Source organism: Ixodes scapularis, unplaced genomic scaffold, assembly GCF_016920785.2.
Source record: "Ixodes scapularis isolate PalLabHiFi unplaced genomic scaffold, ASM1692078v2 PGA_scaffold2__306_contigs__length_199485367, whole genome shotgun sequence".
Classification (NCBI taxonomy): domain Eukaryota; kingdom Metazoa; phylum Arthropoda; class Arachnida; order Ixodida; family Ixodidae; genus Ixodes; species Ixodes scapularis.
Genome location: NW_024609857.1, coordinates 160,728,165 through 160,753,250, shown reverse-complemented (window position 1 = coordinate 160,753,250; position 25,086 = coordinate 160,728,165).

The window sequence follows — 25,086 nt, the reverse complement described above, 5'->3', positions numbered from 1 at the left end:
TGACTGGGGTGGAAATACGCAGGACGAAGTGGGAAAGGGCCGAATGCGACAGGTCAAAGCGAGAAGATCTTTTTGAGCATGGTTGTTTTGAGAAGGGCCAAGTGAGAAGGGCGAAACGTGAACGGGCTCAAATGACGGGGGTGGAAATACACAGGACGAAGTGGGAAAGGGCCGAATGCGACAGGTCAAAGCGAGATCTTTTTGAGAATGGTTGTTTTGAGAAGGGCCAAGTGAGAAGGGCGAAACGTGAACGGGCTCAAATGACGGGGGTGGAAATACACAGGACGAAGTGGGAAAGGGCCGAATGCGACAGGTCAAAGCGAGATCTTTTTGAGAATGGTTGTTTTGAGAAGGGCCAAGTGAGAAGGGCGAAACGTGAACGGGCTCAAATGACGGGGGTGGAAATACGCAGGACGAAGTGGGAAAGGGCCGAATGCGACAGGTCAAAGCGATATCTTTTTGAGAATGGTTGTTTTGAGAAGGGCCAAGTGAGAAGGGCGAAACGTGAACGGGCTCAAATGACTGGGGTGGAAATACGCAGGACGAAGTGGGAAAGGGCCGAATGCGACAGGTCAAAGCGAGAAGATCTTTTTGAGCATGGTTGTTTTGAGAAGGGCCAAGTGAGAAGGGCGAAACGTGAACGGGCTCAAATGACGGGGGTGGAAATACGCAGGACGAAGTGGGAAAGGGCCGAATGCGACAGGTCAAAGCGAGAAGATCTTTTTGAGCCTGGTTGTTTTGAGAAGGGCCAAGTGAGAAGGGCGAAACGTGAACGGGCTCAAATGACGGGGGTGGAAATACGCAGGACGAAGTGGGAAAGGGCCGAATGCGACAGTTCAAAGCGATATCTTTTTGAGAATGGTTGTTTTGAGAAGGGCCAAGTGAGAAGGGCGAAACGTGAACGGGCTCAAATGACTGGGGTGGAAATACGCAGGACGAAGTGGGAAAGGGCCGAATGCGACAGGTCAAAGCGAGAAGATCTTTTTGAGCATGGTTGTTTTGAGAAGGGCCAAGTGAGAAGGGCGAAACGTGAACGGGCTCAAATGACGGGGGTGGAAATACGCAGGACGAAGTGGGAAAGGGCCGAATGCGACAGGTCAAAGCGAGATCTTTTTGAGAATGGTTGTTTTGAGAAGGGCCAAGTGAGAAGGGCGAAACGTGAACGGGCTCAAATGACGGGGGTGGAAATACGCAGGACGAAGTGGGAAAGGGCCGAATGCGACAGGTCAAAGCGATATCTTTTTGAGAATGGTTGTTTTGAGAAGGGCCAAGTGAGAAGGGCGAAACGTGAACGGGCTCAAATGACTGGGGTGGAAATACGCAGGACGAAGTGGGAAAGGGCCGAATGCGACAGGTCAAAGCGAGAAGATCTTTTTGAGCATGGTTGTTTTGAGAAGGGCCAAGTGAGAAGGGCGAAACGTGAACGGGCCCAAATGACGGGGGTGGAAATACGCAGGACGAAGTGGGAAAGGGCCGAATGCGACAGGTCAAAGCGAGATCTTTTTGAGAATGGTTGTTTTGAGAAGGGCCAAGTGAGAAGGGCGAAACGTGAACGGGCGCAAATGAGGAGGCTGAAATACGCAGGACGAAGTGAAAAGGGCCAAATGCGACAGGTCAATGCGAGAAGATCTTTTTGAGAATGGTTGTTTTGAGAAGGGCGAAACGAGAACGGGCTCAAAGGAGGGGGGTTGAAATACGAAGGACAAAATGGGAAAGGGTCAAATGCGACAGATCAAAGCGAGAATATCTTTCTGAGAATGGCTGTTTTGAGAAGGGCCAAGTGAGAAGGGTGAAACGAGAACGGCCTCAAATGAGGGGGGTTGAAATACGCAGGACGAAGTGGGACAGCGCCAAACGCGACAGGTCAAAGCGAGAAAATCTTTTTGAGAATGGTTGTTTTGAGAAAGGCCAAGTGAGGAGGGCCAAACGAGACCGGGCTCAAAAAAGGGGGGTTGAAAAAGGAAGGACGAAATGGGAAAGGGCCAAATGCGACAGGTCAAAGCGAGAAGATCTTTTTGAGAATGGTTGTTTTGAGAAGGGCCAAGTGAGAAGGACGAAACGAGAACGGGCTCAAATAAGGGGGGTTAAAATACGCAGGACGAAGTGGAAAAGGGCCAAATCCGGCAGGTCAAACCGAGAAGATCTTTTTGAGAATGGTTGTTTTGAGAAGGGCCAAGTGAGAAGGGCAAAACCAGAACGGGCTCAAATGAGGGGGGTTGAAATACGCAGGACGAAGTGGGAAAGGGCCAAATGTGACAGGTCAAATCGAGATCTTTTTGAGAATGGTTGTTTTGAGAAGGGCCAAGTGAGAAGGGCGAAACGAGAACGGGCTCAAATGAGGGGGGTTGAAATACGCAGGACGAAGTGGGAAAGGGCCATATGCGACAGGTCAAAGCGAGAAGATCTTTTTGAGAACGGTTGTTTTGAGAAAGGCCAAGTGAGAAGGGCGAAACAAGAACGGGCTCAAAAGACGGGGGTTGAGATACGCAGGACAAAGTGGGAAAGCGCCAAATGCGACAGATCAAAGCGAGATCTTTTTGAGAATGGTTGTTTTGAGAAGGGCCAAGTGAAAAGGGCGAAACGTGAACGGGCTCAAATGACGGGGGTGGAAATACGCAGGACGAAGTGGGAAAGGGCCGAATGCGACAGGTCAAAGCGAGATCTTTTTGAGAATGGTTGTTTTGAGAAGGGCCAAGTGAGAAGGGCAAAACGTGAACGGGCTCAAATGACAGGGGTGGAAATACGGAGGACGAAGTGGGAAAGGGCCGAATGCGACAGGTCAAAGCGAGAAGATCTTTTTGAGAATGGTTGTTTTGAGAAGGGCCAAGTGAGAAGGGCGAAACGAGAACGGGCTCAAATAAGGGGGGTTAAAATACGCAGGACGAAGTGGAAAAGGGCCAAATGCGGCAGGTCAAAGCGAGAAGATCTTTTTGAGAATGGTTGTTTTGAGAAGGGCCAAGTGAGAAGGGCAAACCCAGAACGGGCTCAAATGACGGGGGTTGAAATACGCAGGACGAAGTGGGAAAGAGCCAAATGTGACAGGTCAAATCGATATCTTTTTGAGAATTGTTGTTTTGAGAAGGGCCAAGTGAGAAGGGCGAAACCAGAATGGGCTCAAATGAGGGGGGTTGAAATACGCAGGACGAAGTGGGAAAGGGCCAAATGCGACAGGTCAAATCAAGAAGATCCTTTTGAGAATGGTTGTTTTGAGAAGGGCCAAGTGAGAAGGGCGAAACGTGAACGGGCTCAAATGACGGGGGTGGAAATACGCAGGACAAAGTGGGAAAGCGCCAAATGCGACAGATCAAACCGAGATCTTTTTGAGAATGGTTTTTTGAGAAGGGCCAAGTGAGAAGGGCGAAGCCAGAATGGGCTGAGATGAGGGGGGTTGAAATACGCAGGACGAAGTTGGAAAGGGCCAAATGCGACAGGTAAAATCAAGAAGATCTTTTTGAGAATGGTTGTTTTGAGAAGGGCCAAGTGAAAAGGGCGAAACGTGAACGGGCTCAAATGACGGGGGTTGAAATACGCAGGACAAAGTGGGAAAGCGCCAAATGCGACAGGTCAAACCGAGATCTTTTTGAGAATGGTTGTTTTGAGAAGGGCCAAGTGAAAAGGGCGAAACGTGAACGGGCTCAAATGACGGGGGTTGAAATACGTAGGACAAAGTGGGAAAGCGCCAAATGCGACAGGTCAAACCGAGATCTTTTTGAGAATGGTTGTTTTGAGAAGGGCCAAGTGAAAAGGGCGAAACGTGAACGGGCTCAAATGACGAGGGTGGAAATACGCAGGACGAAGTGGGAAAGGGCCGAATGCGACAGGTCAAAGCGAGATCTTTTTGAGAATGGTTGTTTTGAGAAGGGCCAAGTGAGAAGGGCGAAACGTGAACGGGCTCAAATGACGGGGGTTGAAATACGCAGGACGAAGTGGGAAAGGGCCAAATGCGACAGGTCAAAGCGAGAAGATCTTTTTGAGAATGGTTGTTTTGAGAAGGGACAAGTGAGAAGGGCGAAACGTGAACGGGCTCAAATGACGGGGGTGGAAATACGCAGGACGAAGTGGGAAAGGGCCGAATGCGACAGGTCAAAGCGAGATCTTTTTGAGAATGGTTGTTTTGAGAAGGGCCAAGTGAGAAGGGCGAAACGTGAACGGGCTCAAATGACTGGGGTGGAAATACGCAGGACGAAGTGGGAAAGGGCCGAATGCGATAGGTCAAAGCGAGAAGATCTTTTTGAGCATGGTTGTTTTGAGAAGGGCCAAGTGAGAAGGGCGAAACGAGAACGGGCTCAAATGACGGGGGTGGAAATACGCAGGACGAAGTGGGAAAGGGCCGAATGCGACAGGTCAAAGCGAGATCTTTTTGAGAATGGTTGTTTTGAGAAGGGCCAAGTGAGAAGGGCGAAACGTGAACGGGCTCAAATGACGGGGGTTGAAATACGCAGGACAAAGTGGGAAAGCGCCAAATGCGACAGGTCAAACCGAGATCTTTTTGAGAATGGTTGTTTTGAGAAGGGCCAAGTGAAAAGGGCGAAACGTGAACGGGCTCAAATGACGGGGGTTGAAATACGTAGGACAAAGTGGGAAAGCGCCAAATGCGACAGGTCAAACCGAGATCTTTTTGAGAATGGTTGTTTTGAGAAGGGCCAAGTGAAAAGGGCGAAACGTGAACGGGCTCAAATGACGAGGGTGGAAATACGCAGGACGAAGTGGGAAAGGGCCGAATGCGACAGGTCAAAGCGAGATCTTTTTGAGAATGGTTGTTTTGAGAAGGGCCAAGTGAGAAGGGCGAAACGTGAACGGGCTCAAATGACGGGGGTTGAAATACGCAGGACGAAGTGGGAAAGGGCCAAATGCGACAGGTCAAAGCGAGAAGATCTTTTTGAGAATGGTTGTTTTGAGAAGGGACAAGTGAGAAGGGCGAAACGTGAACGGGCTCAAATGACGGGGGTGGAAATACGCAGGACGAAGTGGGAAAGGGCCGAATGCGACAGGTCAAAGCGAGATCTTTTTGAGAATGGTTGTTTTGAGAAGGGCCAAGTGAGAAGGGCGAAACGTGAACGGGCTCAAATGACTGGGGTGGAAATACGCAGGACGAAGTGGGAAAGGGCCGAATGCGATAGGTCAAAGCGAGAAGATCTTTTTGAGCATGGTTGTTTTGAGAAGGGCCAAGTGAGAAGGGCGAAACGAGAACGGGCTCAAATGACGGGGGTGGAAATACGCAGGACGAAGTGGGAAAGGGCCGAATGCGACAGGTCAAAGCGAGATCTTTTTGAGAATGGTTGTTTTGAGAAGGGCCAAGTGAGAAGGGCGAAACGTGAACGGGCTCAAATGACTGGGGTGGAAATACGCAGGACGAAGTGGGAAAGGGCCGAATGCGACAGGTCAAAGCGAGAAGATCTTTTTGAGCATGGTTGTTTTGAGAAGGGTCAAGTGAGAAGGGCGAAACGTGAACGGGCTCAAATGACGGGGGTGGAAATACGCAGGACGAAGTGGGAAAGGGCCGAATGCGACAGGTCAAAGCGAGATCTTTTTGAGAATGGTTGTTTTGAGAAGGGCCAAGTGAGAAGGGCGAAACGTGAACGGGCTCAAATGACGGGGGTGGAAATACGCAGGACGAAGTGGGAAAGGGCCGAATGCGACAGGTCAAAGCGAGATATTTTTGAGAATGGTTGTTTTGAGAAGGGCCAAGTGAGAAGGGCGAAACGTGAACGGGCTCAAATGACGGGGCTGGAAATACGCAGGACGAAGTGGGAAAGGGCCGAATGCGACAGGTCAAAGCGAGATCTTTTTGAGAATGGTTGTTTTGAGAAGGGCCAAGTGAGAAGGGCAAAACGTGAACGGGCTCAAATGACTGGGGTGGAAATACGCAGGACGAAGTGGGAAAGGGCCGAATGCGACAGGTCAAAGCGAGAAGATCTTTTTGAGCATGGTTGTTTTGAGAAAGGCCAAGTGAGAAGGGCGAAACGTGAACGGGCTCAAATGACGGGGGTGGAAATACGCAGGACGAAGTGGGAAAGGGCCGAGTGCGACAGGTCAAAGCGAGATCTTTTTGAGAATGGTTGTTTTGAGAAGGGCCAAGTGAGAAGGGCGAAACGTGAACGGGCTCAAATGACGGGGGTGGAAATACGCAGGAGGAAGTGGGAAAGGGCCGAATGCGACAGGTCAAAGCGAGATCTTTTTGAGAATGGTTGTTTTGAGAAGAGCCAAGTGAGAAGGGCGAAACGTGAACGGGCTCAAATGACGGGGGTGGAAATACGCAGGACGAAGTGGGAAAGGGCCGAATGCGACAGGTCAAAGCGAGAAGATCTTTTTGAGCATGGTTGTTTTGAGAAAGGCCAAGTGAGAAGGGCGAAACGTGAACGGGCTCAAATGACGGGGGTGGAAATACGCAGGACGAAGTGGGAAAGGGCCGAATGCGACAGTTCAAAGCGAGATCTTTTTGAGAATGGTTGTTTTGAGAAGGGCCAAGTGAGAAGGGCGAAACGTGAACGGGCTCAAATGACTGGGGTGGAAATACGCAGGACGAAGTGGGAAAGGGCCGAATGCGACAGGTCAAAGCGAGAAGATCTTTTTGAGCATGGTTGTTTTGAGAAAGGCCAAGTGAGAAGGGCGAAACGTGAACGGGCTCAAATGACGGGGGTGGAAATACGCAGGACGAAGTGGGAAAGGGCCGAATGCGACAGGTCAAAGCGAGATCTTTTTGAGAATGGTTGTTTTGAGAAGGGCCAAGTGAGAAGGGCGAAACGTGAACGGGCTCAAATGACGGGGGCGGAAATATGCAGGACGAAGTGGGAAAGGGCCGAATGCGACAGGTCAAAGCGAGATCTTTTTGAGAATGGTTGTTTTGAGAAGGGCCAAGTGAGAAGGGCGAAACGTGAACGGGCTCAAATGACGGGGGTGGAAATACGCAGGACGAAGTGGGAAAGGGCCGAATGCGACAGGTCAAAGCGATATCTTTTTGAGAATGGTTGTTTTGAGAAGGGCCAAGTGAGAAGGGCGAAACGTGAACGGGCTCAAATGACTGGGGTGGAAATACGCAGGACGAAGTGGGAAAGGGCCGAATGCGACAGGTCAAAGCGAGATCTTTTTGAGAATGGTTGTTTTGAGAAGGGCCAAGTGAGAAGGGCGAAACGTGAACGGGCTCAAATGACTGGGGTGGAAATACGCAGGACGAAGTGGGAAAGGGCCGAATGCGACAGGTCAAAGCGAGAAGATCTTTTTGAGCATGGTTGTTTTGAGAAGGGCCAAGTGAGAAGGGCGAAACGTGAACGGGCTCAAATGACGGGGGTGGAAATACACAGGACGAAGTGGGAAAGGGCCGAATGCGACAGGTCAAAGCGAGATCTTTTTGAGAATGGTTGTTTTGAGAAGGGCCAAGTGAGAAGGGCGAAACGTGAACGGGCTCAAATGACGGGGGTGGAAATACACAGGACGAAGTGGGAAAGGGCCGAATGCGACAGGTCAAAGCGAGATCTTTTTGAGAATGGTTGTTTTGAGAAGGGCCAAGTGAGAAGGGCGAAACGTGAACGGGCTCAAATGACGGGGGTGGAAATACACAGGACGAAGTGGGAAAGGGCCGAATGCGACAGGTCAAAGCGAGATCTTTTTGAGAATGGTTGTTTTGAGAAGGGCCAAGTGAGAAGGGCGAAACGTGAACGGGCTCAAATGACGGGGGTGGAAATACACAGGACGAAGTGGGAAAGGGCCGAATGCGACAGGTCAAAGCGAGATCTTTTTGAGAATGGTTGTTTTGAGAAGGGCCAAGTGAGAAGGGCGAAACGTGAACGGGCTCAAATGACTGGGGTGGAAATACGCAGGACGAAGTGGGAAAGGGCCGAATGCGACAGGTCAAAGCGAGAAGATCTTTTTGAGCATGGTTGTTTTGAGAAGGGCCAAGTGAGAAGGGCGAAACGTGAACGGGCTCAAATGACGGGGGTGGAAATACACAGGACGAAGTGGGAAAGGGCCGAATGCGACAGGTCAAAGCGAGATCTTTTTGAGAATGGTTGTTTTGAGAAGGGCCAAGTGAGAAGGGCGAAACGTGAACGGGCTCAAATGACGGGGGTGGAAATACACAGGACGAAGTGGGAAAGGGCCGAATGCGACAGGTCAAAGCGAGATCTTTTTGAGAATGGTTGTTTTGAGAAGGGCCAAGTGAGAAGGGCGAAACGTGAACGGGCTCAAATGACGGGGGTGGAAATACGCAGGACGAAGTGGGAAAGGGCCGAATGCGACAGGTCAAAGCGATATCTTTTTGAGAATGGTTGTTTTGAGAAGGGCCAAGTGAGAAGGGCGAAACGTGAACGGGCTCAAATGACTGGGGTGGAAATACGCAGGACGAAGTGGGAAAGGGCCGAATGCGACAGGTCAAAGCGAGAAGATCTTTTTGAGCATGGTTGTTTTGAGAAGGGCCAAGTGAGAAGGGCGAAACGTGAACGGGCTCAAATGACGGGGGTGGAAATACGCAGGACGAAGTGGGAAAGGGCCGAATGCGACAGGTCAAAGCGAGAAGATCTTTTTGAGCATGGTTGTTTTGAGAAGGGCCAAGTGAGAAGGGCGAAACGTGAACGGGCTCAAATGACGGGGGTGGAAATACGCAGGACGAAGTGGGAAAGGGCCGAATGCGACCGGTCAAAGCGATATCTTTTTGAGAATGGTTGTTTTGAGAAGGGCCAAGTGAGAAGGGCGAAACGTGAACGGGCTCAAATGACTGGGGTGGAAATACGCAGGACGAAGTGGGAAAGGGCCGAATGCGACAGGTCAAAGCGAGAAGATCTTTTTGAGCATGGTTGTTTTGAGAAGGGCCAAGTGAGAAGGGCGAAACGTGAACGGGCTCAAATGACGGGGGTGGAAATACGCAGGACGAAGTGGGAAAGGGCCGAATGCGACAGGTCAAAGCGAGATCTTTTTGAGAATGGTTGTTTTGAGAAGGGCCAAGTGAGAAGGGCGAAACGTGAACGGGCTCAAATGACGGGGGTGGAAATACGCAGGACGAAGTGGGAAAGGGCCGAATGCGACAGGTCAAAGCGATATCTTTTTGAGAATGGTTGTTTTGAGAAGGGCCAAGTGAGAAGGGCGAAACGTGAACGGGCTCAAATGACTGGGGTGGAAATACGCAGGACGAAGTGGGAAAGGGCCGAATGCGACAGGTCAAAGCGAGAAGATCTTTTTGAGCATGGTTGTTTTGAGAAGGGCCAAGTGAGAAGGGCGAAACGTGAACGGGCTCAAATGACGGGGGTGGAAATACGCAGGACGAAGTGGGAAAGGGCCGAATGCGACAGGTCAAAGCGAGATCTTTTTGAGAATGGTTGTTTTGAGAAGGGCCAAGTGAGAAGGGCGAAACGTGAACGGGCTCAAATGACGGGGGTGGAAATACGCAGGACGAAGTGGGAAAGGGCCGAATGCGACAGGTCAAAGCGAGAAGATCTTTTTGAGCATGGTTGTTTTGAGAAGGGCCAAGTGAGAAGGGCGAAACGTGAACGGGCTCAAATGACGGGGGTGAAAATACGCAGGACGAAGTGGGAAAGGGCCGAATGCGACAGGTCAAAGCGAGATCTTTTTGAGAATGGTTGTTTTGAGAAGGGCCAAGTGAGAAGGGCGAAACGTGAACGGGCTCAAATGACGGGGGTGGAAATACGCTGGACGAAGTGGGAAAGGGCCGAATGCGACAGCTCAAAGCGAGATCTTTTTGAGAATGGTTGTTTTGAGAAGGGCCAAGTGAGAAGGGCGAAACGTGAACGGGCTCAAATGACGGGGGTGGAAATACGCAGGACGAAGTGGGAAAGGGCCGAATGCGACAGGTCAAAGCGAGATCTTTTTGAGAATGGTTGTTTTGAGAAGGGCCAAGTGAGAAGGGCGAAACGTGAACGGGCTCAAATGACGGGGGTGGAAATACGCAGGACGAAGTGGGAAAGGGCCGAATGCGACAGGTCAAAGCGAGATCTTTTTGAGCATGGTTGTTTTGAGAAGGGCCAAGTGAGAAGGGCGAAACGTGAACGGGCTCAAATGACGGGGGTGGAAATACGCAGGACGAAGTGGGAAAGGGCCGAATGCGACAGGTCAAAGCGAGATCTTTTTGAGAATGGTTGTTTTGAGAAGGGCCAAGTGAGAAGGGCGAAACGTGAACGGGCTCAAATGACGGGGGTGGAAATACGCAGGACGAAGTGGGAAAGGGCCGAATGCGACAGGTCAAAGCGAGATCTTTTTGAGAATGGTTGTTTTGAGAAGGGCCAAGTGAGAAGGGCGAAACGTGAACGGGCTCAAATGACGGGGGTGGAAATACGCAGGACGAAGTGGGAAAGGGCCGAATGCGACAGGTCAAAGCGAGATCTTTTTGAGAATGGTTGTTTTGAGAAGGGCCAAGTGAGAAGGGCGAAACGTGAACGGGCTCAAATGACGGGGGTGGAAATACGCAGGACGAAGTGGGAAAGGGCCGAATGCGACAGGTCAAAGCGAGATCTTTTTGAGAATGGTTGTTTTGAGAAGGGCCAAGTGAGAAGGGCGAAACGTGAACGGGCTCAAATGACGGGGGTGGAAATACGCAGGACGAAGTGGGAAAGGGCCGAATGCGACAGGTCAAAGCGAGAAGATCTTTTTGAGCATGGTTGTTTTGAGAAGGGCCAAGTGAGAAGGGCGAAACGTGAACGGGCTCAAATGACGGGGGTGGAAATACGCAGGACGAAGTGGGAAAGGGCCGAATGCGACAGGTCAAAGCGAGATCTTTTTGAGAATGGTTGTTTTGAGAAGGGCCAAGTGAGAAGGGCGAAACGTGAACGGGCTCAAATGACGGGGGTGGAAATACGCAGGACGAAGTGGGAAAGGGCCGAATGCGACAGGTCAAAGCGAGATCTTTTTGAGAATGGTTGTTTTGAGAAGGGCCAAGTGAGAAGGGCGAAACGTGAACGGGCTCAAATGACGGGGGTGGAAATACGCAGGACGAAGTGGGAAAGGGCCGAATGCGACAGGTCAATGCGAGATCTTTTTGAGAATGGTTGTTTTGAGAAGGGCCAAGTGAGAAGGGCGAAACGTGAACGGGCTCAAATGACGGGTGGAAATACGCAGGACGAAGTGGGAAAGGGCCGAATGCGACAGGTCAAAGCGAGAAGATCTTTTTGAGCATGGTTGTTTTGAGAAGGGCCAAGTGAGAAGGGCGAAACGTGAACGGGCTCAAATGACGGGGGTGGAAATACGCAGGACGAAGTGGGAAAGGGCCGAATGCGACAGGTCAAAGCGAGATCTTTTTGAGAATGGTTGTTTTGAGAAGGGCCAAGTGAGAAGGGCGAAACGTGAACGGGCTCAAATGACGGGGGTGGAAATACGCAGGACGAAGTGGGAAAGGGCCGAATGCGACAGGTCAAAGCGAGAAGATCTTTTTGAGCATGGTTGTTTTGAGAAGGGCCAAGTGAGAAGGGCGAAACGTGAACGGGCTCAAATGACGGGGGTGGAAATACGCAGGACGAAGTGGGAAAGGGCCGAATGCGACAGGTCAAAGCGAGATCTTTTTGAGAATGGTTGTTTTGAGAAGGGCCAAGTGAGAAGGGCAAACGTGAACGGGCTCAAATGACGGGGGTGGAAATACACAGGACGAAGTGGGAAAGGGCCGAATGCGACAGGTCAAAGCGATATCTTTTTGAGAATGGTTGTTTTGAGAAGGGCCAAGTGAGAAGGGCGAAACGTGAACGGGCTCAAATGACTGGGGTGGAAATACGCAGGACGAAGTGGGAAAGGGCCGAATGTGACAGGTCAAAGCGAGAAGATCTTTTTGAGCATGGTTGTTTTGAGAAGGGCCAAGTGAGAAGGGCGAAACGTGAACGGGCTCAAATGACGGGGGTGGAAATACACAGGACGAAGTGGGAAAGGGCCAAATGCGACAGGTCAAAGCGATATCTTTTTGAGAATGGTTGTTTTGAGAAGGGCAAAGTGAGAAGGGCGAAACGTGAACGGGCTCAAATGACTGGGGTGGAAATACGCAGGACGAAGTGGGAAAGGGAAGAATGCGACAGGTCAAAGCGAGATCTTTTTGAGAATGGTTGTTTTGAGAAGGGCCAAGTGAGAGGGGCGAAACGTGAACGGGCTCAAATGACGGGGGTGGAAATACGCAGGACGAAGTGGGAAAGGGCCGAATGCGACAGGTCAAAGCGAGATCTTTTTGAGAATGTTTGTTTTGAGAAGGGCCAAGTGAGAAGGGCGAAACGTGAACGGGCTCAAATGACGGGGGTTGAAATACGCAGGACGAAGTGGGAAAGCGCCAAATGCGACAGGTCAAACCGAGATCTTTTTGAGAATGGTTGTTTTGAGAAGGGCCAAGTGAAAAGGGCGAAACGTGAACGGGCTCAAATGACGGGGGTTGAAATACGCAGGACGAAGTGGGAAAGCGCCAAATGCGACAGGTCAAACCGAGATCTTTTTGAGAATGGTTGTTTTGAGAAGGGCCAAGTGAAAAGGGCGAAACGTGAACGGGCTCAAATGACGGGGGTTGAAATAGGCAGGACAAAGTGGGAAAGCGCCAAATGCGACAGGTCAAACCGAGATCTTTTTGAGAATGGTTGTTTTGAGAAGGGCCAAGTGAAAAGGGCGAAACGTGAACGGGCTCAAATGACGAGGGTGGAAATACGCAGGACGAAGTGGGAAAGGGCCGAATGCGACAGGTCAAAGCGAGATCTTTTTAAGAATGGTTGTTTTGAGAAGGGCCACGTGAAAAGGGCGAAACGTGAACGGGCTCAAATGACGGGGGTTGAAATACGCAGGACAAAGTGGGAAAGCGCCAAATGCGACAGGTCAAACCGAGATCTTTTTGAGAATGGTTGTTTTGAGAAGGGCCAAGTGAGAAGGGCGAAACGTGAACGGGCTCAAATGACGGGGGGGGGAAATACGCAGGACAAAGTGGGAAAGCGCCAAATGCGACAGATCAAAGCGAGATCTTTTTGAGAATGGTTGTTTTGAGAAGGGCCAAGTGAAAAGGGCGAAACGTGAACGGGCTCAAATGACGGGGGTTGAAATACACAGGACGAAGTGGGAAAGGGCCGAATGCGACAGGTCAAAGCGTGATCTTTTTGAGAATGGTTGTTTTGAGAAGGGCCAAGTGAAAAGGGCGAAACGTGAACGGGCTCAAATGACGAGGGTGGAAATACGCAGGACGAAGTGGGAAAGGGCCGAATGCGACAGGTCAAAGCGAGATCTTTTTGAGAATGGTTGTTTTGAGAAGGGCCAAGTGAGAAGGGCGAAACGTGAACGGGCTCAAATGACGGGGGTTGAAATACGCAGGACGAAGTGGGAAAGGGCCAAATGCGACAGGTCAAACCGAGATCTTTTTGAGAATGGTTGTTTTGAGAAGGGCCAAGTGAAAAGGGCGAAACGTGAACGGGCTAAAATGACGAGGGTGGAAATACGCAGGACGAAGTGGGAAAGGGCCGAATGCGACAGGTCAAAGCGAGATCTTTTTGAGAATGGTTGTTTTGAGAAGGGCCAAGTGAGAAGGGCGAAACGTGAACGGGCTCAAATAACGAGGGTGGAAATACGCAGGACGAAGTGGGAAAGGGCCGAATGCGACAGGTCAAAGCGAGATCTTTTTGAGACTGGTTGTTTTGAGAAGGGCCAAGTGAAAAGGGCGAAACGTGAACGGGCTCAAATGACGAGGGTGGAAATACGCAGGACGAAGTGGGAAAGGGCCGAATGCGACAGGTCAAAGCGAGATCTTTTTGAGAATGGTTGTTTTGAGAAGGGCCAAGTGAGAAGGGCGAAACGTGAACGGGCTCAAATGACGAGGGTGGAAATACGCAGGACGAAGTGGGAAAGGGCCGAATGCGACAGGTCAAAGCGAGATCTTTTTGAGAATGGTTGTTTTGAGAAGGGCCAAGTGAAAAGGGCGAAACGTGAACGGGCTCAAATGACGGGGGTTGAAATACGCAGGACGAAGTGGGAAAGGGCCGAATGCGACAGGTCAAAGCGAGATCTTTTTGAGAATGGTTGTTTTGAGAAGGGCCAAGTGAAAAGGGCGAAACGTGAACGGGCTCAAATGACGAGGGTGGAAATACGCAGGACGAAGTGGGAAAGCGCCAAATGCGACAGATCAAAGCGAGATCTTTTTGAGAATGGTTGTTTTGAGAAGGGCCAAGTGAAAAGGGCGAAACGTGAACGGGCTCAAATGACGGGGGTTGAAATACGCAGGACGAAGTGGGAAAGGGCCGAATGCGACAGGTCAAAGCGACATCTTTTTGAGAATGGTTGTTTTGAGAAGGGCCAAGTGAAAAGGGCGAAACGTGAACGGGCTCAAATGACGAGGGTGGAAATACGCAGGACGAAGTGGGAAAGGGCCGAATGCGACAGGTCAAAGCGAGATCTTTTTGAGAATGGTTGTTTTGAGAAGGGCCAAGTGAGAAGGGCGAAACGTGAACGGGCTCAAATGACGGGGGTTGAAATACGCAGGACGAAGTGGGAAAGGGCCAAATGCGACAGGTCAAACCGAGATCTTTTTGAGAATGGTTGTTTTGAGAAGGGCCAAGTGAAAAGGGCGAAATATGAACGGGCTCAAATGACGGGGGTTGAAATACGCAGGACGAAGTGGGAAAGGGCCGAATGCGACAGGTCAAAGCGAGATCTTTTTGAGAATGGTTGTTTTGAGAAGGGCCAAGTGAGAAGGGCGAAACGTGAACGGGCTCAAATGACGGGGGTTGAAATACGCAGGACGAAGTGGGAAAGGGCCGAATGCGACAGGTCAAAGCGAGATCTTTTTGAGAATGGTTGTTTTGAGAAGGGCCAAGTGAAAAGGGCGAAACGTGAACGGGCTCAAATGACGAGGGTGGAAATACGCAGGACGAAGTATGAAAGGGCCGAATGCGACAGGTCAAAGCGAGATCTTTTTGAGAATGGTTGTTTTGAGAAGGGCCAAGTGAGAAGGGCGAAACGTGAACGGGCTCAAATGACGAGGGTGGAAATACGCAGGACGAAGTGGGAAAGGGCCGAATGCGACAGGTCAAAGCGAGATCTTTTTGAGAATGGTTGTTTTGAGAAGGGCCAAGTGAGAAGGGCGAAACGTGAACGGGCTCAAATGACGGGGGTTGAAATACGCAGGACGAAGTGGGAAAGGGCCGAATGCGACAGGTCAAACCGAGATCTTTTTGAGAATGGTTGTTTTGAGAAGGGCCAAGTAAAAAGGGCGAAACGTGAACGGGCTCAAATGACGAGGGTGGAAATACGCAGGACGAAGTGGGAAAGGGCCGAATGCGACAGGTCAAAGCGAGATCTTTTTGAGAATGGTTGTTTTGAGAAGGGCCAAGTGAGAAGGGCGAAACGTGAACGGGCTCAAATGACGGGGGTTGAAATACGCAGGACGAAGTGGGAAAGGGCCAAATGCGACAGGTCAAAGCGAGAAGATCTTTTTGAAAATGGTTGTTTTGAGAAGGGCCAAGTGAGAAGGGCGAAACGTGAACGGGCTCAAATGACGGGGGTGGAAATACGCAGGACGAAGTGGGAAAGGGCCGAATGCGACAGGTCAAAGCGAGAAGATCTTTTTGAGAATGGTTGTTTTGAGAAGGGCCATGTGAGAAGGGCGAAACGTGAACGGGCTCAAATGACGGGGGTTGAAATACGCAGGACGAAGTGGGAAAGGGCCAAATGCGACAGGTCAAAGCGAGAAGTTCTTTTTGAGAATGGTTGTTTTGAGAAGGGCCAAGTGAGAAGGGCGAAACGTGAACGGGCTCAAATGACGGGGGTGGAAATACGCAGGACGAAGTGGGAAAGGGCCGAATGCGACAGGTCAAAGCGAGAAGATCTTTTTGAGAATGGTTGTTTTGAGAAGGGCCAAGTGAGAAGGGCGAAACGTGAACGGGTTCTAATGACGGGGGTTGAAATACGCAGGACGAAGTGGGAAAGGGCCGAATGCGACAGGTCAAAGCGACATCTTTTTGAGAATGGTTGTTTTGAGAAGGGCCAAGTGAAAAGGGCGAAACGTGAACGGGCTCAAATGACGAGGGTGGAAATACGCAGGACGAAGTGGGAAAGGGCCGAATGCGACAGGTCAAAGCGAGATCTTTTTGAGAATGGTTGTTTTGAGAAGGGCCAAGTGAGAAGGGCGAAACGTGAACGGGCTCAAATGACGGGGGTTGAAATACGCAGGACGAAGTGGGAAAGGGCCAAATGCGACAGGTCAAAGCGAGAAGATCTTTTTGAAAATGGTTGTTTTGAGAAGGGCCAAGTGAGAAGGGCGAAACGTGAACGGGCTCAAATGACGGGGGTGGAAATACGCAGGACGAAGTGGGAAAGGGCCGAATGCGACAGGTCAAAGCGAGAAGATCTTTTTGAGAATGGTTGTTTTGAGAAGGGCCAAGTGAGAAGGGCGAAACGTGAACGGGCTCAAATGACGGGGGTTGAAATACGCAGGACGAAGTGGGAAAGGGCCAAATGCGACAGGTCAAAGCGAGAAGATCTTTTTGAGAATGGTTGTTTTGAGAAGGGCCAAGTGAGAAGGGCGAAACGTGAACGGGCTCAAATGACGGGGGTGGAAATACGCAGGACGAAGTGGGAAAGGGCCGAATGCGACAGGTCAAAGCGAGAAGATCTTTTTGAGAATGGTTGTTTTGAGAAGGGCCAAGTGAGAAGGGCGAAACGTGAACGGGTTCTAATGACGGGGTTGAAATACGCAGGACGAAGTGGGAAAGGGCCGAATGCGACAGGTCAAAGCGAGATCTTTTTGAGAATGGTTGTTTTGAGAAGGGCCAAGTGAAAAGGGCGAAACGTGAACGGGCTCAAATGACGAGGGTGGAAATACGCAGGACGAAGTGGGAAAGGGCCGAATGCGACAGGTCAAAGCGAGATCTTTTTGAGAATGGTTGTTTTGAGAAGGGCCAAGTGAAAAGGGCGAAACTTGAACGGGCTCAAATGACGAGGGTGGAAATACGCAGGACAAAGTGGGAAAGCGCCAAATGCGACAGGTCAAACCGAGATCTTTTTGAGAATGGTTGTTTTGAGAAGGGCCAAGTGAAAAGGGCGAAACGTGAACGGGCTCAAATGACGGGGGTTGAAATACGCAGGACGAAGTGGGAAAGGGCCGAATGCGACAGGTCAAAGCGAGATCTTTTTGAGAATGGTTGTTTTGAGAAGGGCCAAGTGAAAAGGGCGAAACGTGGACGGGCTCAAATGACGAGGGTGGAAATACGCAGGACGAAGTGGGAAAGCGCCAAATGCGACAGATCAAAGCGAGATCTTTTTGAGAATGGTTGTTTTGAGAAGGGCCAAGTGAAAAGGGCGAAACGTGAACGGGCTCAAATGACGGGGGTTGAAATACGCAGGACGAAGTGGGAAAGGGCCGAATGCGACAGGTCAAAGCGAGATCTTTTTGAGAATGGTTGTTTTGAGAAGGGCCAAGTAAAAAGGGCGAAACGTGAACGGGCTCAAATGACGAGGGTGGAAATACGCAGGACGAAGTGGGAAAGGGCCGAATGCGACAGGTCAAAGCGAGATCTTTTTGAGAATGGTTGTTTTGAGAAGGGCCAAGTGAGAAGGGCGAAACGTGAACGGGCTCAAATGACGGGGGTTGAAATACGCAGGACGAAGTGGGAAAGGGCCAAATGCGACAGGTCAAAGCGAGAAGATCTTTTTGAAAATGGTTGTTTTGAGAAGGGCCAAGTGAGAAGGGCGAAACGTGAACGGGCTCAAATGACGGGGGTGGAAATACGCAGGACGAAGTGGGAAAGGGCCGAATGCGACAGGTCAAAGCGAGAAGATCTTTTTGAGAATGGTTGTTTTGAGAAGGGCCATGTGAGAAGGGCGAAACGTGAACGGGCTCAAATGACGGGGGTTGAAATACGCAGGACGAAGTGGGAAAGGGCCAAATGCGACAGGTCAAAGCGAGAAGATCTTTTTGAGAATGGTTGTTTTGAGAAGGGCCAAGTGAGAAGGGCGAAACGTGAACGGGCTCAAATGACGGGGGTTGAAATACGCAGGACGAAGTGGGAAAGGGCCGAATGAGACAGGTCAAACCGAGATCTTTTTGAGAATGGTTGTTTTGAGAAGGGCCAAGTAAAAAGGGCGAAACGTGAACGGGCTCAAATGACGAGGGTGGAAATACGCAGGACGAAGTGGGAAAGGGCCGAATGCGACAGGTCAAAGCGAGATCTTTTTGAGAATGGTTGTTTTGAGAAGGGCCAAGTGAGAAGGGCGAAACGTGAACGGGCTCAAATGACGGGGGTTGAAATACGCAGGACGAAGTGGGAAAGGGCCAAATGCGACAGGTCAAACCGAGATCTTTTTGAGAATGGTTGTTTTGAGAAGGGCCAAGTGAAAAGGGCGAAATATGAACGGGCTCAAATGACGGGGGTTGAAATACGCAGGACGAAGTGGGAAAGGGCCGAATGCGACAGGTCAAAGCGAGATCTTTTTGAGAATGGTTGTTTTGAGAAGGGCCAAGTGAGAAGGGCGAAACGTGAACGGGCTCAAATGACGGGGGTTGAAATACGCAGGACGAAGTGGGAAAGGGCCGAATGCGACAGGTCAAAGCGAGATCTTTTTGAGAATGGTTGTTTTGAGAAGGGCCAAGTGAAAAGGGCGAAACGTGAACGGGCTCAAATGACGAGGGTGGAAATACGCAGGACGAAGTGGGAAAGGGCCGAATGCGACAGGTCAAAGCGAGATCTTTTTGAGAATGGTTGTTTTGAGAAGGGCCAAGTGAGAAGGGCGAAACGTGAACGGGCTCAAATGACGAGGGTGGAAATACGCAGGACGAAGTGGGAAAGGGCCGAATGCGACAGGTCAAAGCGAGATCTTTTTGAGAATGGTTGTTTTGAGAAGGGCCAAGTGAGAAGGGCGAAACGTGAACGGGCTCAAATGACGGGGGTGGAAATACGCAGGACGAAGTGGGAAAGGGCCGAATGCGACAGGTCAAACCGAGATCTTTTTGAGAATGGTTGTTTTGAGAAGGGCCAAGTAAAAAGGGCGAAACGTGAACGGGCTCAAATGACGAGGGTGGAAATACGCAGGACGAAGTGGGAAAGGGCCGAATGCGACAGGTCAAAGCGAGATCTTTTTGAGAATGGTTGTTTTGAGAAGGGCCAAGTGAGAAGGGCGAAACGTGAACGGGCTCAAATGACGGGGGTTGAAATACGCAGGACGAAGTGGGAAAGGGCCAAATGCGACAGGTCAAAGCGAGAAGATCTTTTTGAAAATGGTTGTTTTGAGAAGGGCCAAGTGAGAAGGGCGAAACGTGAACGGGCTCAAATGACGGGGGTGGAAATACGCAGGACGAAGTGGGAAAGGGCCGAATGCGACAGGTCAAAGCGAGAAGATCTTTTTGAGAATGGTTGTTTTGAGAAGGGCCATGTGAGAAGGGCGAAACGTGAACGGGCTCAAATGACGGGGGTTGAAATACGCAGGACGAAGTGGGAAAGGGCCAAATGCGACAGGTCAAAGCGAGAAGATCTTTTTGAGAATGGTTGTTTTGAGAAGGGCCAAGTGAGAAGGGCGAAACGTGAACGGGCTCAAATGACGGGGGTGGAAATACGCAGGACGAAGTGGGAAAGGGCCGAATGCGACAGGTCAAAGCGAGAAGATCTTTTTGAGAATGGTTGTTTTGAGAAGGGCCAAGTGAGAAGGGCGAAACGTGAACGGGTTCTAATGACGGGGGTTGAAATACGCAGGACGAAGTGGGAAAGGGCCGAATGCGACAGGTCAAAGCGACATCTTTTTGAGAATGGTTGTTTTGAGAAGGGCCAAGTGAAAAGGGCGAAACGTGAACGGGCTCAAATGACGAGGGTGGAAATACGCAGGACGAAGTGGGAAAGGGCCGAATGCGACAGGTCAAAGCGAGATCTTTTTGAGAATGGTTGTTTTGAGAAGGGCCAAGTGAGAAGGGCGAAACGTGAACGGGCTCAAATGACGGGGGTTGAAATACGCAGGACGAAGTGGGAAAGGGCCAAATGCGACAGGTCAAACCGAGATCTTTTTGAGAATGGTTGTTTTCAGAAGGGCCAAGTGAAAAGGGCGAAATATGAACGGGCTCAAATGACGGGGGTTGAAATACGCAGGACGAAGTGGGAAAGGGCCGAATGCGACAGGTCAAAGCGAGATCTTTTTGAGAATGGTTGTTTTGAGAAGGGCCAAGTGAAAAGGGCGAAACGTGAACGGGCTCAAATGACGGGGGTTGAAATACGCAGGACGAAGTGGGAAAGGGCCGAATGCGACAGGTCAAAGCGAGATCTTTTTGAGAATGGTTGTTTTGAGAAGGGCCAAGTGAAAAGGGCGAAACGTGGACGGGCTCAAATGACGAGGGTGGAAATACGCAGGACGAAGTGGGAAAGCGCCAAATGCGACAGATCAAAGCGAGATCTTTTTGAGAATGGTTGTTTTGAGAAGGGCCAAGTGAAAAGGGCGAAACGTGAACGGGCTCAAATGACGGGGGTTGAAATACGCAGGACGAAGTGGGAAAGGGCCGAATGCGACAGGTCAAAGCGAGATCTTTTTGAGAATGGTTGTTTTGAGAAGGGCCAAGTAAAAAGGGCGAAACGTGAACGGGCTCAAATGACGAGGGTGGAAATACGCAGGACGAAGTGGGAAAGGGCCGAATGCGACAGGTCAAAGCGAGATCTTTTTGAGAATGGTTGTTTTGAGAAGGGCCAAGTGAGAAGGGCGAAACGTGAACGGGCTCAAATGACGGGGGTTGAAATACGCAGGACGAAGTGGGAAAGGGCCAAATGCGACAGGTCAAAGCGAGAAGATCTTTTTGAAAATGGTTGTTTTGAGAAGGGCCAAGTGAGAAGGGCGAAACGTGAACGGGCTCAAATGACGGGGGTGGAAATACGCAGGACGAAGTGGGAAAGGGCCGAATGCGACAGGTCAAAGCGAGAAGATCTTTTTGAGAATGGTTGTTTTGAGAAGGGCCATGTGAGAAGGGCGAAACGTGAACGGGCTCAAATGACGGGGGTTGAAATACGCAGGACGAAGTGGGAAAGGGCCAAATGCGACAGGTCAAAGCGAGAAGATCTTTTTGAGAATGGTTGTTTTGAGAAGGGCCAAGTGAGAAGGGCGAAACGTGAACGGGCTCAAATGACGGGGGTTGAAATACGCAGGACGAAGTGGGAAAGGGCCGAATGAGACAGGTCAAACCGAGATCTTTTTGAGAATGGTTGTTTTGAGAAGGGCCAAGTAAAAAGGGCGAAACGTGAACGGGCTCAAATGACGAGGGTGGAAATACGCAGGACGAAGTGGGAAAGGGCCGAATGCGACAGGTCAAAGCGAGATCTTTTTGAGAATGGTTGTTTTGAGAAGGGCCAAGTGAGAAGGGCGAAACGTGAACGGGCTCAAATGACGGGGGTTGAAATACGCAGGACGAAGTGGGAAAGGGCCAAATGCGACAGGTCAAACCGAGATCTTTTTGAGAATGGTTGTTTTGAGAAGGGCCAAGTGAAAAGGGCGAAATATGAACGGGCTCAAATGACGGGGGTTGAAATACGCAGGACGAAGTGGGAAAGGGCCGAATGCGACAGGTCAAAGCGAGATCTTTTTGAGAATGGTTGTTTTGAGAAGGGCCAAGTGAGAAGGGCGAAACGTGAACGGGCTCAAATGACGGGGGTTGAAATACGCAGGACGAAGTGGGAAAGGGCCGAATGCGACAGGTCAAAGCGAGATCTTTTTGAGAATGGTTGTTTTGAGAAGGGCCAAGTGAAAAGGGCGAAACGTGAACGGGCTCAAATGACGAGGGTGGAAATACGCAGGACGAAGTGGGAAAGGGCCGAATGCGACAGGTCAAAGCGAGATCTTTTTGAGAATGGTTGTTTTGAGAAGGGCCAAGTGAGAAGGGCGAAACGTGAACGGGCTCAAATGACGAGGGTGGAAATACGCAGGACGAAGTGGGAAAGGGCCGAATGCGACAGGTCAAAGCGAGATCTTTTTGAGAATGGTTGTTTTGAGAAGGGCCAAGTGAGAAGGGCGAAACGTGAACGGGCTCAAATGACGGGGGTGGAAATACGCAGGACGAAGTGGGAAAGGGCCGAATGCGACAGGTCAAACCGAGATCTTTTTGAGAATGGTTGTTTTGAGAAGGGCCAAGTAAAAAGGGCGAAACGTGAACGGGCTCAAATGACGAGGGTGGAAATACGCAGGACGAAGTGGGAAAGGGCCGAATGCGACAGGTCAAAGCGAGATCTTTTTGAGAATGGTTGTTTTGAGAAGGGCCAAGTGAGAAGGGCGAAACGTGAACGGGCTCAAATGACGGGGGTTGAAATACGCAGGACGAAGTGGGAAAGGGCCAAATGCGACAGGTCAAAGCGAGAAGATCTTTTTGAAAATGGTTGTTTTGAGAAGGGCCAAGTGAGAAGGGCGAAACGTGAACGGGCTCAAATGACGGGGGTGGAAATACGCAGGACGAAGTGGGAAAGGGCCGAATGCGACAGGTCAAAGCGAGAAGATCTTTTTGAGAATGGTTGTTTTGAGAAGGGCCATGTGAGAAGGGCGAAACGTGAACGGGCTCAAATGACGGGGGTTGAAATACGCAGGACGAAGTGGGAAAGGGCCAAATGCGACAGGTCAAAGCGAGAAGATCTTTTTGAGAATGGTTGTTTTGAGAAGGGCCAAGTGAGAAGGGCGAAACGTGAACGGGCTCAAATGACGGGGGTGGAAATACGCAGGACGAAGTGGGAAAGGGCCGAATGCGACAGGTCAAAGCGAGAAGATCTTTTTGAGAATGGTTGTTTTGAGAAGGGCCAAGTGAGAAGGGCGAAACGTGAACGGGTTCTAATGACGGGGGTTGAAATACGCAGGACGAAGTGGGAAAGGGCCGAATGCGACAGGTCAAAGCGACATCTTTTTGAGAATGGTTGTTTTGAGAAGGGCCAAGTGAAAAGGGCGAAACGTGAACGGGCTCAAATGACGAGGGTGGAAATACGCAGGACGAAGTGGGAAAGGGCCGAATGCGACAGGTCAAAGCGAGATCTTTTTGAGAATGGTTGTTTTGAGAAGGGCCAAGTGAGAAGGGCGAAACGTGAACGGGCTCAAATGACGGGGGTTGAAATACGCAGGACGAAGTGGGAAAGGGCCAAATGCGACAGGTCAAACCGAGATCTTTTTGAGAATGGTTGTTTTCAGAAGGGCCAAGTGAAAAGGGCGAAATATGAACGGGCTCAAATGACGGGGGTTGAAATACGCAGGACGAAGTGGGAAAGGGCCGAATGCGACAGGTCAAAGCGAGATCTTTTTGAGAATGGTTGTTTTGAGAAGGGCCAAGTGAAAAGGGCGAAACGTGAACGGGCTCAAATGACGAGGGTGGAAATACGCAGGACGAAGTGGGAAAGGGCCGAATGCGACAGGTCAAAGCGAGATCTTTTTGAGAATGGTTGTTTTGAGAAGGGCCAAGTGAGAAGGGCGAAACGTGAACGGGCTCAAATGACGAGGGTGGAAATGCGCAGGACGAAGTGGGAAAGGGCCGAATGCGACAGGTCAAAGCGAGATCTTTTTGAGAATGGTTGTTTTGAGAAGGGCCAAGTGAGAAGGGCGAAACGTGAACGGGCTCAAATGACGGGGGTTGAAATACGCAGGACGAAGTGGGAAAGGGCCGAATGCGACAGGTCAAACCGAGATCTTTTTGAGAATGGTTGTTTTGAGAAGGGCCAAGTAAAAAGGGCGAAACGTGAACGGGCTCAAATGACGAGGGTGGAAATACGCAGGACGAAGTGGGAAAGGGCCGAATGCGACAGGTCAAAGCGAGATCTTTTTGAGAATGTTTGTTTTGAGAAGGGCCAAGTGAGAAGGGCGAAACGTGAACGGGCTCAAATGACGGGGGTTGAAATACGCAGGACGAAGTGGGAAAGGGCCAAATGCGACAGGTCAAAGCGAGAAGATCTTTTTGAAAATGGTTGTTTTGAGAAGGGCCAAGTGAGAAGGGCGAAACGTGAACGGGCTCAAATGACGGGGGTGGAAATACGCAGGACGAAGTGGGAAAGGGCCGAATGCGACAGGTCAAAGCGAGAAGATCTTTTTGAGAATGGTTGTTTTGAGAAGGGCCAAGTGAGAAGGGCGAAACGTGAACGGGCTCAAATGACGGGGGTTGAAATACGCAGGACGAAGTGGGAAAGGGCCAAATGCGACAGGTCAAAGCGAGAAGATCTTTTTGAGAATGGTTGTTTTGAGAAGGGCCAAGTGAGAAGGGCGAAACGTGAACGGGCTCAAATGACGGGGGTGGAAATACGCAGGACAAAGTGGGAAAGGGCCGAATGCGACAGGTCAAAGCGAGAAGATCTTTTTGAGAATGGTTGTTTTGAGAAGGGCCAAGTGAGAAGGGCGAAACGTGAACGGGTTCTAATGACGGGGGTTGAAATACGCAGGACGAAGTGGGAAAGGGCCGAATGCGACAGGTCAAAGCGAGATCTTTTTGAGAATGGTTGTTTTGAGAAGGGCCAAGTGAAAAGGGCGAAACGTGAACGGGCTCAAATGACGAGGGTGGAAATACGCAGGACGAAGTGGGAAAGGGCCGAATGCGACAGGTCAAAGCGAGATCTTTTTGAGAATGGTTGTTTTGAGAAGGGCCAAGTGAAAAGGGCGAAACTTGAACGGGCTCAAATGACGAGGGTGGAAATACGCAGGACAAAGTGGGAAAGCGCCAAATGCGACAGGTCAAACCGAGATCTTTTTGAGAATGGTTGTTTTGAGAAGGGCCAAGTGAAAAGGGCGAAACGTGAACGGGCTCAAATGACGGGGGTTGAAATACGCAGGACGAAGTGGGAAAGGGCCGAATGCGACAGGTCAAAGCGAGATCTTTTTGAGAATGGTTGTTTTGAGAAGGGCCAAGTGAAAAGGGCGAAACGTGAACGGGCTCAAATGACGAGGGTGGAAATACGCAGGACGAAGTGGGAAAGCGCCAAATGCGACAGATCAAAGCGAGATCTTTTTGAGAATGGTTGTTTTGAGAAGGGCCAAGTGAAAAGGGCGAAACGTGAACGGGCTCAAATGACGGGGGTTGAAATACGCAGGACGAAGTGGGAAAGGGCCGAATGCGACAGGTCAAAGCGAGATCTTTTTGAGAATGGTTGTTTTGAGAAGGGCCAAGTAAAAAGGGCGAAACGTGAACGGGCTCAAATGACGAGGGTGGAAATACGCAGGACGAAG